The 12,152-nt window shown below is 36.9% G+C and overlaps 1 long non-coding RNA gene and 1 pseudogene across 4 annotated transcripts; one reads left to right on the top strand and one right to left on the bottom strand.

Moving 5' to 3' along the window:
- The first annotated feature begins 1,281 nt into the window (after positions 1-1,281).
- Positions 1,282-7,389, top strand: LOC111022105 (uncharacterized). Of its 4 annotated transcripts, none has more exons than XR_015788432.1 (4): positions 1,282-1,632; positions 1,755-2,355; positions 2,488-2,566; positions 7,073-7,389. It is a non-coding gene; the product is annotated as an uncharacterized LOC111022105 (long non-coding RNA). The 4 variants fall into 4 exon arrangements; XR_015788430.1 differs by having other exon boundaries at positions 1,755-1,835; positions 2,255-2,566; XR_015788429.1 differs by having other exon boundaries at positions 1,755-2,566.
- Positions 7,390-7,772: 383 nt separating this feature from the next.
- LOC111022104 (2S seed storage albumin protein pseudogene) lies at positions 7,773-8,387 on the bottom strand (annotated as a pseudogene).
- Positions 8,388-12,152: the final 3,765 nt, after the last annotated feature.

Consider the following 12,152-nt stretch of genomic DNA (forward strand, 5'->3'; position numbering starts at 1 on the left):
TGAACTTACTCGAAAAACCAAACCATCCCGAAGTGGTTTGTTCGAGTTTGCTAATATATAGTCGGTTCAGGTTCGTTCAGTCCAATAAAACATAGGGTTTATTCTTTTGTTTTAGTTGCATGTTCGTTCCTTTTCTTATCCCTCTCAGGAACAATGACTCCAGAGGCAGATGTCAGAAACGACCTAAGCGACAAATGGCAGTGGTGATCCAAGAGGCAGACGATGTTGGTGAGCCAAGCAGCAGACGAGCAGCTACCCAAGCGACAGATGGCGGTGGCGACCCAAGCAGCGAATGACGACAACGACCTAGACGACAGACGACTGTGATGACCCAAGCTGCAGACAGTCGTGACGACCCAAACGGCAAACAGCGGCAACCCAAGGGGCAAATCCAAAGTCTCTAATTTTCGACTATTTTTTTAGAACGGAAAAAAAAAAGGAACGGAAAAACAACATAAAAAAAGGGAAACGAAATTGATTCTCTCTTTGATTTTGCTCTGCTCCTCCTCTCCGTGTGGTGGAAGCTGACAATTCGTAATGAAACTCTATTCTTTAATTGTCCGACTATAAATTATGTAAGAATATTATGATTTGTTTTTCAATATAGATAGTATAAAATCTATAGAGCAATTACTTAACATTACATTTTTGTGCAATAACCTTTGTATCCGTCTACAGGATGATCTAGTCGCAGGTTTTCACTTCTCAATGAGTGAAAGATTTGTCCCCAAGTGTACGTTTAAAGCTTCTATAGTCAAACTCATTCAAGAGGGTTTGATGGTCTTAAGAATGATTCAAGTAGGGGTTCTCTTAAGAACAAAGAAGACAACAAGTGTACCGGAAGCTATTATAGTAATAGGATAGCCTTTGGTAGGGTTAATATGCGGAAGTGGTAGTGCGGGACAATCTACCTTGACTCATTTTTATAATCATTTTTGGATATCATCATGTCCCACGAGTGAGTTGGCAAGTGCCCCTAGTCTAGATGTCTACCACAAGATCGAGTGAAAGCCTAGAGCAAAACTAGCCTTTATATGGAAATTTAAGTATTAATGAGGTTTGTTTTCTTCAAGAAAAAATAAAAGATAAAAAATTGTATTCCAAATATGTTTATTAAGTATATAAATTGTACGTGGAGATCATTATTTAATAGTTTATCAATTAGAATGCAAATATCTCATTTCTAAAAATAAAATAAAAAAAAAATATCTCGGAGCGGTTACAAATTTTGATTCAATTAGGGCATTTTTTTTGTTTTGTGTTTAAAAACAGAACCTAGAATCTAGGAGTTTGAACCTTGAAGAACAGTTGGTTCAACCGAACAAAAACCGCTTTGCGTCTTCTCCCCAAAGTTGCCCTATGAATTCTCTCCTGTCTATCTAGGTTGCGGCTGAAGCGACGCAGACCCACGGGCCGCACCGACACCGATCAGTCGCGAACGAAACAAGAAGGAAACACAGTCTCCGAAATCATTAGGGAAAGGTAAGGGAGTGAGTAGATCGGACGACACATTTTACCTTCGTTACTGATTTCGGAGACCCTGTTTCCTCCCTGTTCCCTCCGGCGAATGACGATCCTGTTCTTTCAACTGCGGAGGACTCATTTTAACTCAAAACCACACGATCATTTTAGGTATAGATGATTTAGTTTCTTTCTGAGTAATATTTTTATCAGAGTGTCATTATATTATTCTCTTGATTTTACCTCCGTTGGTTTGGTAATGGTAATCGATTTCATTCGACTGATTCTGGCAGAAACAGATATTTGAGAAAACTCTCGACTTTGCATTTGGTACTGCGTCTTCGTGGTGGTCTTCCAAATTAATCCGAACTGTGGTATCTTTGAAATTGCCTCTCCGTATAATAATATCTATTCTTAAAATCTATGTGGGTCGTGTCTGGTTATGATTTTATTGTTTGGCTTTGTGGCATTTCCTTTATCCATCGCTTTGAAATTGCCTCTCTCTATAATAATCTCTATTCTTACAATCTATGTGGGTCGCGTCTGGTTAAGAAGGAATTCGACCGTTTTCTTCTACTCTGTGATGACTTTGACACGTCAGCATAAATTTGAGTAGCTGTTATTTGTTCAAGGGAGACTTTTGCCATCTCAGCTCTAGTTCATGTATCTTGTCTGTTTTACTTAGCAAGGTGGTTATTCTCACGGGAATTAAAGTGATAGAAAGTGTGATTGACTATTCTGTGAGTGAAAAACAAAGTGAATTCGATAGTGAATTTTGGCCTTATCCTTGTAGAGTGATTGCTGCTGTTTTTTACTGATTCTTGATCAATGAAGCTTGAAGAATCTGTTTGAAAGTGGATGTACACCGATCTTGGTGGAACCTATAAACATAGAGTTATGTTCTTATCTTTCTGTATTCGATTGCTTTATTTTCTGGATTTAGTTTTTATAATCAGTATCAGAGCTTGTTGATTCCTTTTGTATTTCTCTGTTTCCGGTCTTAATTTCATCCAACTAATGAATCAGTTTGTTGATTTTGCCGAATCGTGAAGATCATCTGAATTCTGGTGATCGTTTTTCAGTATTGTTCAACCCGATCTTACAGGTATTAAACTTATTTTTCCATGATTCTTTATATCAGTTGAAATTGTTTGGTGATAAAACTGATTGTCATTTGTTGAACTAAACCGTGGTCAGAATAATTAGTAGCTTCTTTTCTTTTTGATTATCTTGTTTAGTTGGTTGATTAGGAGAATGGCTACAAAGTTTGAATTAGAATGTTTATCTGGCAAAATGGATTTTAGTTTGTGGAGAAAGATAATGCATTCATTGTTAGTTCATGAATAGGTGGCTAAGGCTTTAGATAAGAATCATTATCTGGATCACTTACTGAGGAAGAAAGAACTGAAATGGATGAGATAGCATTAAGTTTGATTATCTTGTATTTAGGAGATAATGTCCTTAGGCACAAGTGGATGGTGAAGAGACTACTGCACAACTATGGACTAAACTTGAAAAGTTGGTTTTCAGTAAATCACTGCCGAATAAGATATATTTGAACGAAAGGTTCTTGGGTTATCGAATGGATAGTACGAAAAACTTAGATGAGAATCTAAATGAATTCAATAAAATATGTTTGATTTAGCTAGTACTTGGAGAAAAAACTTCAGACAAAAATCAGGCCATAATATTACTTAACTCATTACCTGAGAGTTAAAAAGAGATTTAGTCAACTATTAAGTATGGAAGGGACTCAATTAATTTAGATTTGGTTAGGGATGCTTTAAGGACCAAGGATTTTGAAATAAAAATAAAAAGAAGAAAGTTGAGGTGTTATTTTCTCGGGGTCGATTGGAAAATAAGAATTCGTCTCAAGGGAAGCACAATAGCAGATCTAGATCTAAATCAAGGGGAAAGGTTAAGAGATGTTTTCATTGTCATAAAGAGGGGGACATCAGGTGAAATTGTTCTTAAGGCTAAAAATAAACAGCAGAATTTCGAAAAGGAGGAAAGTAGTTCAGCAAATCTGCATGAAGGATATGAATCAGCTGAGGTTCTAGCTGTTTCGAATAAAAAATGTGGAGAAGAATGGATACTAGACTCTGAGTGTTCTTTTCATATGTCCTCACGGAGAATATTTTCATGATTTTAGTGAAAATGAAGGTGGGACAGTTCTGATGGGCAATGATCAAAGTTGCAACGTTAGAATAGGTTCTGTGAGAGTCTGATTGGAAGATGGTACTGTTGAGCTCCTTACATGAGTGAGATACATACCTGATCTTAAGACGAATTTGATATCTCTCGGCACCCTCGATAAAGCTGGTTACAATTATAAATCTGAAGGTGTTACAATGAAGGTTTATAAAGGGTCTCTGCTGAAAGTAAAGGGAATTCTCAAAAAATGGTTTGTATGTGCTTCAAGGAAGTACAATTGTTGATTCAGCAAACACTGTAAATGTTGCCACTATTTTAAGCTCACAACAAACCGTTCTTTAGCATAAAAGGCTAGCTTATGTTAGTGAATGAGGGTTGTTTGAACTTAATAATCAGTGGTTGTTGGGAACAAAGAAGTTAGGAGAATTGCCTTTCTGTGATCATTGTGTTCTTGGTGAGGCTACTAAGGTTCGTTTTAGGTAGAGCAAAGCATTGTACTAAAGGAATTATGGATTACATACATTCAGATTTTTGGGGACCAGCTCGTGTTCCTACCCATGGTGGATCAAGGTATTTTCTTACCATGGTTGATGACTACTCTCGATAAGGTATGGGTTCATACTTTAAAGGTGATCGGAACTGACAATGGGTTAGAATTTTTGAATGAAAAATTTAATAACATGTGTGAGAAGGCTTGAATCCAAAGGCATTTGACAGTGGCATATACTCCTCATCACAATGGTTTGGCTGAGCGTTTTAATAGAACTATTCCTGAACAAGTGAGGTGTATGCTATCGAAGGCGGATTTGTCTAAATCTTTTTGGGAGAGGCCATTAACACTGCGGTTAACAAACAGGAGTCCTTATACTGATCTTAAAATGAAAACTCCTAAGGGATTTGGACAGGGAAACCACCTGGGATTGATTACCTTAGAGTGTTTGGTTGTTCCGCATTTGCTCTTATAAAGTCGGACAAATTGGCTCCTTGAGCAAGAAAATGTCTTTTATTGGCTTACCTTAAGGGAGTAAAGGGATATAAGGTGTGACTCTTGGAACTAGGTAAAGAATGTTGTATCATAAGTAGAGATGTGACGTTTAATGAAGAGGAAATGCCATGGAAAAATAGTCAAATTTTCAATAGAGGAGAGGATCAATGTTTTTTTTTTTTTTTTTGAATAAGATACAAACTTTTCATTGATAAATGAAAATGAACAAAGTTGTTCAAAGATACAAATTCTGAAAGGAGTGAGCAAAAATTAAAAGAGGTGTAAAATAAAATAGAATCTGCATAAACAAAGAAAACCATTAAGGGGGAGCTATAAAAGTCTCCCGATTAATACACAAAGCATACTAGGAGAATAGGAGGAGAATAGATCGGAAAGAACATACCAATGTGAAGCTTTGAACTTAGGCTATTGAAAAGCAGTCCAAAGAAGAACGATGCTTGCCTTTGAAAACCCTCCGATTTTTTTTCAAACCTTAATTATGAGATTAGAGCTTTAAAACCATGAACCGATAGAAGGTTGCCTTTAGGGTGAACCTGAAAGCCATAAGAAGCTTCAAGATGCTGTGTGAAACTTCCAAGTCCCATACCTAGGAGAAAAATGACTTCCAGCAATCATCCGCGTAAAAACACGTAAAGAAAACATGTCTTTGAGTCTCTTCATTGACATTATCCAATTTTATTCTGTTTCTTTTGAAATTGTGACTAAAAAGCAGCATGCTGCTGCGTCTAGTTCATGTAGAAGTAGTCAGGAAGTAGCTGATAGAGATGATGTCTCTGGTGTACATGGTGATGTGTCTGCTATTGATGGTCAGGATGCTGAGAATGCAGTTCCTGACATGTTCTGGAAGAAAATGTAAATGAAATTGTTGTGTCTGAAACTGAAACTGAGATTGTCGCTATATCTTCCCTTGAACATTATCAGTTAACAAGGGACAGAGGAGGAGGGTTATTCGACCTCCCTGCTCCCTCTTGTTCTGCTAATATTGTTAATGAAGATGATACACTCATGTTCTGATGAAGTCATGTATGCTTTGAACTGTGAAGAAGGTTTAAATGATTTAGAACTAAACACTTATGAAGAGGGAGTATGCAGTGAAGACAAAGATATATGGCTTGAAGCTATGAATATAGAGCTTGCTTCATTACACAAGAATGAAACCTGGATATTTGTGGATAAACCGGTAGGGCAGAAGTTGGTCGATTGCCAATGGATTTTTAAAATCAAACCTGGAATTAAATAAGAGAAGCCTAGATATAAGGTCGGCTAGTGGTTAAAGGATATACACAATGGCAAGGAATGGACTACAACAAGATTTTCTCTCCAGTGTTAAGACATACGTCTATTCGGTTTCTTCTCGTAATCGATCTAGAGCAGATGTCATGGAAATTTGGAAGAAAGGATATTTATGAATCAGCCACCTTGTTTTGTGACAAAGGGAAAGGAGAATCTGGTATGTTTTCTTAAACGGTCATTGTATGGCTTGAAACAATCTCCTCGTTAGTGGTATAAAAGATTTAATAGTTTTATGATTGACAATGGTTTTCATAGAAGTTTTTCTGATTGCTGTGTATATGTTAAATCAGCTTCAAAGGAAGTTTTTGTTGATCTTCTATAATTGCCTCACACAAAATGTCTGAAATTAGAAAGTTTAAGGGTCTTCTCACCACGGAGTTTGAGATGAAGGATCTAGATTCTGCAAGTAAAATATTAGGCATGAAAATCATGAGGGATTGTTGTAAAATAATCAGTTTATTTTTCTCAAGATGAGTATTTGAGTAAAGTCTCAAAGTGGTTTCAGATGACTCATATATAGCATTCAAATGTTGTAAGGAGCTTAATGTATGGAATGATATGCACAAGACATGTTGTAGGGAGCCTAATGTATGGAATAATATGCACAAGACTAGATATCGCTGATGCGTTGAGTGTTGTGCGTCGTTTTATGAAGCTAGTTAAGGTTGTGACTTGATATATTCAAAAAGGTGAAGAAACAGCTGTTGTTTTAAAAGGTTTTGCTGATGCATTGAGTGTTGTGAGTCGTTTTGTGAAGCTAGTTAAGGTTGTGGCTTAATGTATTCAAAAGGTGAAGAAACAGCTGTTGTTTTGAAAGGTTTTGTTGATTCAGATTTCACTGTTGATCTTGATAAAAGGAGGTCTACCTCTGGTTATTTGTTTACTTTGTTTGGGAATAATATTAGTTTGAGGCCTGTTTTGCAACCAGTAGTAACTTTGTCAACTACAGAGGCTTAATATAAAGCTTTGACAGATTATGCGAAAGAAGCAGTTTGGCTGACTGGTTTAATTGAATATTTGTCGGGAGTTAATGTAGGACCGAGTATATACTGTGATAGCTATAGTGCTCTTGCCTTGATGATGTTAAGTATTATTATGTTTGTGATAGCTATGGTGCTCTTGCCTTTCTGATGTTAAGTATCATTATGTTTGTGATAGCTATGGTGCTCTTGCCTTGATGATGTTAAGTATCGTTATGTTAGAGAAGCAGCAGCTGCCAAACAAGTGTTGCACTTGAGAAAGTTCAATCAATGACAACCCAGCAGACATGTTCACGAAGGCAGTTCCGAGTGCAAGGCTGAAGTACTTGTGCAGCCTATGGAAGATACGCATTGGGTAAGTACGTATGTTTTAAAAGGTTCCATTCAGGTTCTTGAAGCCTTATTTGGTTGGTTAATTTTATGTTAATGTCATGAGGGTGATTTGTGATGACTTTGACACGTCAGCATAAATTTGAATAGCTGTTATTTGATAAAGGAGACTTTTGCCATTCTTCAACTCCGGCTCAATGTATCTTGTCTGTTTTGCTTAGTAAGGTGGTTATTCTCACGGGAATTAAATTGAGAGAAAGTGTGAGTGACTATTCTGTGAGTAAATTTTGAGCTTGTGAGAGTGTATCTCCTTGAAGAACCTGGTTGAAAGTGTCTTGGTGGAAAGTATAAACATCGAGTTTTGTTTTTATCTTTCTGTATTCGATTGCTTTCTTTTTATCTGGATTTAGTTTTTACATACTCGCATGAGTCTTTGTTGTTTGGTCTCTGTTGTAGAACATGTTTACGGATAATGCTTCATCCCATGATATACTTTTTGGGTCTTCAGTATATTATTTTAGAACAGCACTCACATTCCCAAGGCAAAGTTTCGCACACAAAGACTGTTATTTAATTAATAGGAGAGCCAAAGCTATAAGGCTTTATTTATTAAAACATTAGCAAAAAGCACAGTAGAATGTGTTGTTTGTAGTGCGTGTGCTAGGAAATTAAAGCTGAGCGCACTTAGAAGTCACATCGCTGTGGGTGGAGTTGGCACATGGATGGCAAAATTCTTGCCTGCTGTAGAATATGGCTGCCTTGTTGGCCATGTTGCTGGCTCTGTACCTCACGAGCAACCTCCTCCAAAGCATCGCACCTGCAGTGCTCCTCAACATTCCTCAACTGCGGCAGCACTCTTCCAAGCCTTGCTCTCTCCCCCATTGGTTCTCCATAATTTCTCTTCTGCCGCCACCCTGCTGTCTCAGGAAGTTCTCGCAGTTGCGGAGCTGCTCACGGGGCCTGATGTGGCGGCACCTCTCCTGCCGCCCTTGGTTGTCTTCGTCCACCTCCACGGTGGTGACGGTGGTGCGGTAGGCGTATGCATCTGCAACCAGCAGCACAACTGCGAAGAGGGCAACAATACTTGAGAGTTTGGACATTGCTGTTTTGTTGTCAAAAACTCTTTTATTTTTTGGTTGGGGAAGTGGGGAATGGAGTGAGGGAGTTGAAGGTGGTTGGTATTTGTAGGAAGTGGGGGGTGGTGCATATAGGAAACGTGTAGGGGGTGAGCTCCACGTGAGGACAGCCATGCAAATGAAAAAAGAAGCATGTGTCGTAAACGCTAAGCAGTACAGTACAAGTGTTGGATTTTGGATACAAATGGCTGAGTGTATTGGATTCTGCGTTACTGGTAGGGTGGTGGGTACGTGGTCGTTTTGCCGCAAAGATTACTTTGTAAAGGGCAACACAAGTCGACTGTGGTGTTTCTTGGATGGTAGCTGAGTAGTATAATCAAAATGATTCTGTACTGCTTGTAAATTAATTAAACGACTAAAACTGTCATTAGCTTTTGAATTCCAGTTCTCACTTTTGTTCCATTTTTAGAAGTTAGTGTGTGGTGTTCCGTTTTGTCCGTGCTGTCTGTGTTGAGGATTTAGTGGCTTAGTGGGTGCCCTTAAGGTTGCAACTACCGTCAGTTTTTGTATAAATACCTTAACTTCCATTAAAGAAATTATCAAGTAATGAACCAAATCTCTAGGGGTGTAAACAAATGAACTGAACCGAACCGCGTTAGTCCAATTCGGTTCGGGTCGGTTATTATAATTCTCTATTCGGGTCGATTTTGACTCGACAACCAATAACCCTAAATCTTATATTCTCTCTTGCTCTCTGCTCTCTTGATAAGCCGCCGCTACCCGAAGGAATGAAGGAACGAAGAAACGGAGGAACGATGGAACGACGATTTAGGCGACACGAGACGGTAGCATGCGGGGATGACCTCCACGGCAGCAGACGACGACGATCTCCACGGCCGCAGGCTACGGCAACCTCCACGGCAGCCGGTGACAGCGACCCAAATAGCATAAAAGTGGCGGGCGGAAGAAATTAAGCAAACAGCAGTAGGCGGCACCGCCCCAACCGCAGCACGTGGTGGCGTGGTGGCGACCTCGACGATAACGTACGACTAAATCTTCTCTCTCACCAAGGAAATTTCAATTCTCTCCCCAATCTGAATAAGGAATTCTATTTTCCTCTCCATTCAATTTAATTTGATTGGAAGAAGGAAAGATTTATGGGTTGAAGATGAGAAATTCCTAGATTCAATTATAATTTCAAAATCAAAGATCTTTTAATTTTCTATGGAAACTAGAAAATTTCGTGTGTCTCTCCAATTTCAAATCTCTCCTCTCCAATAATTTCTCCAATTTTGAAGAAAATATATGGGAAATTACAAATAAATTCGCACACTCCCTCTCTAAAAATAAAAAAATAAAAAAAAAAACCGAAACCCGACCCGACCTGAATGAAACCGAAAATTGTCAGGTTGATTCGGCTTTGCCCGAAAGCGACCTGACCCGACCCGATGAAATTACACTCCTACTTGAAATTTCTCAGTTTATAAATTCTTCACAGTTGCAAAAGTGACAAAGTTTTTGTTGAAACTACCTACGGCTATGTTTGGGATTGTTTTGGTTAAATAATAATTAATTTTTGTCCGTACGAATTTAGAAGTAATGACCCTAATGTCGTAATATAAAGACTTTTCCAAAATAGCCAAGATACACTAATGACCCTCATGGGATAGGCTTGGGCCAAGCTACATGCATTTTTTTGGCGTGGAATTCAAATTTCTGTGACTGATGTGGCCGTACTTATGTGAAGCAACACCAGAAAATCTTAATAGCTACCAATTTTAAACTTTTGTTAGTTAGAACCCATAGGAGACTTACCACTTAGCGTCGGTGTTCTGAGCCCATTTATAAAAAAATGTCATGTAAGAAAAGCGTCCCACCAAAATGATAAGGCATAGATGCTTAAGCTAGCAATAATGTTAGACATGTTTTATATATAATGTCACGATGTTTGCATTCGACCCGGTCATTTTCAGCTAATTTGTATGGCAAGAGAGACACGATTTAATGCCCGAATTGAGAGCAAAGGTGGTGAACTCGATTATATTCAGTTTCACTGTCTAATTGTACTTCCAAATAATGGTGTTTTTTTACAAGAGCAATAAAATGACTGAAAAGTGTTGCTCTTCAATTTCAAGGGATATATCCAAGTAAATCAACTAAAATCATCGAGAAAATGAACTTAATACTGATACCATTTAGTAGAACCGATGTCGGGCCACAAAGATCAATGTGTCAAAACAGAGTAACCATGTCATGCTTTCACTAGTGGATTACACCTTTTAATCAAAGTTTCTAGTCTTAATATAGGCGTGTCTAAGCCTTCGATGCCTAAATTGCTTTTGAACACTACAACAGTTACGTGAATGATTATAATGATATGAACAAAAACATAATTAATATTTAAATAGCTCGCGGACTCCAAATCGTCTTCAAAATGGCTTGAAGTGCTACTAGGTAACTAGTTCTAGCGTATAGTCCATCTTCAAGAACCCCTTCAACATCATCTTGCCCGTACATGTGTCCTTAACAAGACAAGAATCAACATGAAACTCAATGAATACAATAATGTCTTGAACAAGTTTGACACACTAACAAAGTTCTTCGCAATATCGGGAACACACAACACACACTTTCCAGATTAAGTAAGCTCATATGAGACACTAAACATGATTTACCCATATGCAAAATCAGTACTTTATGACCATTTCCAACTATAACTTTTTCCTTAACTCCATATTCGGCCGTGTTGACTATGTTATTATAATCTACAATAACTCTATCCATTCATGTACCAGTTGGGGTCAATTACTGTCTTTTGGATTTACAACAAACAAATTAGTATTTTGAGTATCACAAGAAAGATCGTACACCTTGTGTATTGTCACTATTTTAGGTTAGAATTTAAGCTAGATCTATTCTCTACACACATACATGAATTTCTAGATACATTAATAGTTAAGTACACGTGAGTTAACGTATTCAGGTACATGAACGATATGTATATATATGTATCCATATTTAATTTGTGTCTTTTATAGGTGTCTTTTGGGTATTATATAAAGGGATCATTTCCCTTGTTTGTAACTAAGAAAATTGAAGCAATTCAATCAATAAATAGACGAGAACAATATTCTTCTCTTTCTGGTCTTGAGTTCATAAGAGAACAAATTTCTTCTCTTCAAAGTTGAGATTTAGAGTGAATTTTAGTGAGGGCTTATCAACACTTTCAACAAAGTGTTATCAGAGTCAAGTTCAAAAGATGTCATCCAACATGTTGCAGCCTCAACTTCCTTGTTTTGAATGAAAGAAGTATAGATGGTGGATTAACCAAATGAAGGTTCTTTATGGATCTCAAGAGCTTCGAGAGATATTGTTGATAGATGATATTTTGATCTAGAAGATGAGGATGGTCTTTCACAACAACGAGTTAAGAGATGCGAGAAAGAAAGACAAAAAGCATTTATTTTTTTTATTTATCAAGCCGTAGATAAAATGATATATTTTAAAGTAGCTAAAAAGATTTTTTTTATCTCTATAGAAATATTTTATTTAAAATAATAAAAAAACCACTTGAACTAACTATTTCAAATATTACTAATAATGAGATAATAACATGTTTAATTTGAATTCTAATTAATGTCTGTTTTTTCTCATCAATTATAAATTTTTATAACTCATTAAAATTAATATAATAAATAAAAAGTGGATTAAAAATAAATATTATAGAAGCAGTATAATATATTATTTTATTTATAATAATTATTATATTTTATTAATTAATTACACGAATAAATATGACTCAAGTAAGTAAAACTAAATTTTAAAATATAAGATTATGAGTATTTTATTTTT

Source organism: Momordica charantia, assembly GCF_013281855.1.
Source record: "Momordica charantia cultivar OHB3-1 chromosome 10 unlocalized genomic scaffold, Mcharantia_2.0 BLBB01000010.1, whole genome shotgun sequence".
NCBI lineage: Eukaryota > Viridiplantae > Streptophyta > Magnoliopsida > Cucurbitales > Cucurbitaceae > Momordica > Momordica charantia.